We start from the raw sequence: 6,045 nt of genomic DNA, 5'->3' as shown, positions 1-6,045 counted from the left end.
GAATCTAATTAGGTGGATTACCTCATTTACCTTTGGGGGATGGAGAGGGCCCATGTGTCATATTAGCTCAGTGGTGCCAGATCACAAAATTCCTGGATGACTTGTTAAGACTATATTTTGGGGGGTGATTGGAATTGCAATTAGCTTAGCTATTAAGTCCTGGTTTAATGACTTGACCTCAGTGGTCCCATTTTGAGTCTGTGGTTTTCTTTTTAACAATAAAAACTAGAAAAATCAATATCATCCCAGCTGATGGTAAGGGCTATGAGGGAGCAGCCTGTGGAAATAGGATAATGAGGACTTTGTCTTTCTGATAATAGTGGAGCTAGAATATTTATATTAACCCATCTCAGAAAACAATAACATAAAAATTGAAGTCTGGGGGCGCCTGGGTGGCTCACTCAATTAAACATCTGATTCATGGTTTTGGCTCAGGTCATGATCTCAAGGTTGTGAGATCAAGCCCCACATCAGGCATGGAATCTGCTTGACTCTCTCTCTCTCTCTCTCTTTCTCTCGTTGTCTCTCTCCCTCTCAGAAAAAAAAAAAAAAAAAAAGAAAGTAAAAGCCTGGAATATATATTTTTAAATGTTCTTAAAGGAGTGCACTGGTTTACTAGGACTGCCACAACAAAATACCACAGACTGGGTGGCTTTAAACAACAGACATGTATTTTCTCACAGTTCTGGAGGCTAGAAGTCCAAGATCCAGGTGTCAGCAGAGATAAGGAAACTGAAGGGGCTCCATTTTAGGAAGGCTCTATCTCTGCTGTTTCTTTGCTAGGCCCCATGTACTCATGTTTCATATTTCACCTTGCATCTGAGTAAACCAAAGAAGCTACATGTTCCCACTCCAAGGGGGAGAAGCGAGAAAGTTAATCATTCCCTGAGTTTCATCCTAGGCTCCCACATACCTGATAACATCAAAGAAGAACCGGATCCTGAGCTCCACGACATTAGGCTTTGAACAAATCTCTGCCAGCACTGGCATCCATACCCCCTATTTTCAGTGATGTATAGGACAACGGCTATTGTTCACCTGACACCTTTAATCAAACCTGGATTCCTAAAGGAACACATATCCTGGACCTCTTTCCAGTATAAACACTTAACCCCAAGCAACACAGAGACTTGCTTCTCCTTTTCTGAGTCTCCCAGACACTCTGTCTACTACGCTCTATCACTTCCATTATTCAATAAACTCTGCTCTCCCTTCCTCCTGGCTTGAGTCTGATTTCTATCCTGTGCAAAGCGGAAGGCTCTCTTGGCTGGTCCTGCAAGGACCCCTCTGGGTCCTCAGACCAGGCCTGCCTACGTCAGCAGAGTTGGTTTCTCCTGAGGCCGTACTACTTGGCTGCAGATGGCAGCCTCACTCTGTGTCCTCACATGGTCTTTCCTCTGAGTGCTTACAGGGCCCTGGTGTCTCTCCGTGTGTCCAAATTTGCTCTTATAAGGACCCAGGTCAGGTTGGATTACAGCATACCCTAATGACTCACTTTCTCTTAATCACGTATTTAAAGTGATTAATACATTTAATCAGTTACATTCTAACGTACTAGAGATTAGGGTTTCAGCATATGAATTTGAAAGGCGCGGGGGAGGACACAGTTCTACCCATAACGAGATGTCTAAGGGATGGGGAAAAAGAAAAAGTCAGGATCCAGGAGGTAATCCAACTTGTGAAATGATCTTTTACCCTGAGGAAAGTTGTTAACGACATATGTATATAGAGTGGAGGTTTGAAGCTGCATGACTAAAAGCTGGGTAGGGGGGCGCCTGGGTGGCTCAGTGGGTTAAAGCCTCTGCTTTCGGCTCAGGTCATGATCCCAGGGTCCTGGGATCGAGCCCCATGTTGGGCTCTCTGCTCAGCAGGGAGTCTGCTTCCCCTCCTTCTCTCTCTGCCTGCCTCTCTGTCTGCTTGTGATGTCTGTCTGTCAAATAAATAAAATCTTTTAAAAATAAAAATAAAAGCTGGGTAGGGAGGGACAGAAGGACGTGACCAGTAAAGGTCAGTGAAGAAGTGATATAGCATTGGTACAACTGGGTTGGAAGAATTTTTCCAACTGTGTACAAGAGTGTGTCCACTGGGGAAAAAAAACACACAAAAGTGTTGAGGGGGGTGGTAAAAAACACATAACATAAAACTTACCATCTTAACCACTTTTAAGTGTACAGTTCCATAGCATTAACTATACTCATATTGCAAAACAGACGTCCAGAACTTTTTCAGACTTTTGAAAATCCGAAACTCTAAACCCATTACACAAGAACTCCCCCTGTCTCCCTTCCCCTAGTCTCTGGGAATGTCCATTCCACCTTGTGTTTCTATGAACTGGGCTACTTTTGATACTTTATATAAACAAAATCATATGATGTTGTCTTTTTTAAAGATTTATTTATTTTAGACAGAGAAAAAGAGAAAGATCATGGTGAGTGGAGTGGGGAGAAGTGGAGGGGGAGGAAGAGAGAGAAAGAATCACAAGAAGACTCTCCACTGAGCATGGATCCCAACGCAGGGCTCGGTCCTATGACCCTGAGATCAGGACATGAGCCAAAACAAAGAGTCAGACACTTAACCGACTCGGCCACCCAGGCGCCCCACAATGCTGTCTTTTTACATCAACATTTTAACATTGGTATATCTGTCCGGGTTCTGTCATGTTTGTTTTCTTTATACATCTCTATGATTTCATAAATGAGCATTTTTTTATAAGAAGCAGAAAAGCCATAAAATGCAATATGAATAGTTTCTGGGCTTGAGCGGTTACGTGTACCTAGTATAATAAACCTGTTGTGTAGTGTCTATTACAAATGCCTCTTGACAGATGAAAAAATAGGATGAAGTTTGACTAAGATCACAAAGCTAGGGATGGTAGAGTTGGAATTTAAATACATATTTTTATGATTCCTGAAAACAAACTCTACCACTCTGCTATGAAGGCTTAGGATCTGAGCACAACATAGTATCTGGTGAAAAACAATTCCAGTTCCAAAGGCAGGTAAACCATGATTCTAATTACGTAAAAGCACACACAAAGAAGACTCAAGATAACAAAAATAATCCTCTATGTTATCCCTGTAATGAAGGAGGGTGAAACATTATTTGAGCTCTATAGTATTACATATTGAGTGGTCCAGGTTGGTGCTCCCCCCACCAACCTCTAAACACCAACCGTGAGTAAATATTACATTTTCAGTATTCTGAGAAAATTAGTGAAACCTGTAACCAATTAATGGGACTAATTGTAGCTGCAGATTTATGTGTGCAACTGCAACTTTTTACCCTTTTTGTTTGCCTTTAAATTTCCTGGACTCTCCTGGGAGAGGCAGATTTGAAATGTGCCTCTCATTTTGCCCCCTCTCGAATAACCCTTTTCTCACTGCATACTCAATGCCTGATTGTCTTTGCTATCCATTAGGTGGATGAACCTGGGCTCGGTTACAAATCTGGCGAGGAGCTATTTGTGTATGTTTCATTGGCCCTCAGCCTGTAACATGATAAGTCCTAGCCCTTACCTAAGTTCTTTGTCCTGGGGAACACCCCCAGGCACTCCCCGCCCCACGGGGCACCTCCTGCTTAATTTAATTCATGTGGCAAGGAGACAGTTTGGGGTTTCGTTTGGACAGAGGGGTGAGTATTTTATATGGAGGGCATGCGAGCTTCTTTCTTTCTCCCATTTGGTTTAAATCTTAGATCTCTTCCTGCCCTTCAGATGCCTCCAAATAGGGGGTTTGGGCTCTCTTGGCCTCCTTTTCTAAAATGTTGATGAGGAAGCTGTTTGGTTGGGTCAGTGAAGCCCTGACTTTTGGGGAGGAACCAACGTTCACAGAGGTTGGGCCTCATTTGTTTGGTTTGTTGTTGCATATTTTGGTGTCTTTGGATAACACTTGCTATGTTCTCATTGAAAAATGGGAAATGACAATTTGACCCCACATGCAGACCTCTGGGCTGAATTCTCCAAAACTGGGCATTTTTTCATAATGCTGCTTTGCCACATACAGAGAAAAATGACCAAAGAATGGATCTATCCATTATAATCTCGTCTTAACAGAGAAAAATGACCAATGAATGGATCTATCCATTATAATCTCGTCTTAACACTAGATTTGTTTTGCAAAAAGAAGACATCTGGAAATTAGGCCTTTAAGATTTTGCTTGCATCTTGTGTACTTGTGTGTCCATGAATACTATAAATGTGAGATATTTTCTCTACCCCAGGGTGGTATTGCTAAAATTAACTTATAAAAGAGCTTTATTTAGTTGGCTTAAAGTAAGTGCTTGTAGGAGTTGGGCATTCTAAAACTCAAAGATAAAAACTAACCCAAATGTTTTATAAGTTCACATGATTTTGGAAAATATTCAGTATTTTTAAAAATTTTTATTTTTTTAAATTTCTTTTCAGTGTTCCAGAGTTCATTGTGTATGCATCAAACCCACTGCTCCCTGCAATATGTACCCTCCACAATACCCACCATCAGGCTCATCCAACCTCCCACCCCTCTCCCCTCCAAAACCCTTAGTTAGTTCCTCAGAGTCCACACCCAAATGTTCATAGTAGCAATGGCCAAGTTGCCAAACTGTGGAAAGAACCAAGATGCCCTTCAACGGACGAATGGATAAAGAAGATGTGGTCCATATATACTATGGAGTATTATGCCTCCATCAGAAAGGATGAATACCCAACCTTTGTATCAACATGGATGGGTCTGGAAGAAATTATGCTGAGTGAAAATATTCAGTATTAAAGCTAATTTAAGGTTGTTAGCTTAATCAAATGGACATGTCTTTAGAATTATCAGCATTATATATTATATGCAATTTCCATTCTGCCTGTGTTTACTGAAATTCAAATAAGTTCATGTTATCTGCATTGCAAAATGTGTCAAGAAAGGGGAAAAAAGACTTGGAACTTCGTCTGATGCCTCATGAAGTTTTATGGGTGATTTAAGAACAAATAAACAGATGCGATGCAAGGAAAGTGAGACTGGTTATTTAAAAAGAGAGGAAACTTAGGATAAATATCTGAACATTAAAAGTTAAGTTGTATGTTTGTGAGAAGGGAATCTGGAAAGGAATTTTGCATGTGGTCAGGACTAAGATTGTGGAGATTAAAATGTAAGAAAGTTTACTAGGGAGTGATCACCACGTGGAGAAGAGAAGGGGGAGTAGGAGAGCAAGATGAGGCAGAAGTTGAGTGGTCATACAATATCAACAGAAGCCTTCATTGGCGCTGAGGAATTCTAAAAGTTGGATTACCCTTCAGAACCATCCTAAATTGAGGCCAAAGGGCTGGACTTTTATAATACTCATTGGATATAACAACCTGGGCAAAGGGTACTATTTCCTTTGATAAGGCAGGTGTCTTCAGTTAAGGCAAACCCCCCCCCTTTTTTTAAAGATTTCATGTATTTGACATACAGAGATCACAAGTAGGCAGAGAGGCAGGCAGAGAGAGAGAGAGGAGGAAGCAGGCTCCCCGCTGAGCAGAGAGCCCAATGCGGGGCTCGATCCCAGGATCCTGGGATCATGACCTGAGCTGAAGACAGAGGCTTTAACCCGTGGAGCCACCCAGCCACCCCCAGTTAAGGCAATCCCTGATGGTCTGTGAGAGCTGAGGACTATCAACCACATTCCCTGCAGCAGAGTTCTTCAGTCCTAATGGGGATTCTGGCCTGCACATCACAGGACCCACTACAAAATCTCAGATCCATGCAGCACCCTGCATGTCCTTGTCTCAGTAAGTATATATTGACATGGGAGATGACAAGAAGAATGAAGATCTGCATGATTTTTTTAAAAGATCATCTTGTTGGGACACGTGGACGGTTCAGCCAGTTAAGCATCGGCTTTCAGCTCAGGGCATGATCTCAGGGTCCTGGGGTCAAGCCCCGGGTCGGGCTTCCTGCTCAGCAGGGAGTCTGTTCTCCCTCTCCCCTTTCCCCTCTGCTCCTGCTCTCTTGCTCTCTCTCTCAAATAAATATATATTTTTTAAAGTTCCTCTTGAGTTTTAATATTGGAAGTACACTAGTTTAAGATTGGAATTTG

The sequence above is a fragment of the Mustela putorius genome, unplaced genomic scaffold (genome assembly GCF_011764305.1).
Source record: "Mustela putorius furo isolate JIRA1106 unplaced genomic scaffold, ASM1176430v1.1 tig00003853_pilon_pilon_pilon, whole genome shotgun sequence".
NCBI lineage: Eukaryota > Metazoa > Chordata > Mammalia > Carnivora > Mustelidae > Mustela > Mustela putorius.
The sequence above is the reverse complement of the archived record's forward strand: the minus strand, read 5'-3'. Positions refer to the sequence as shown.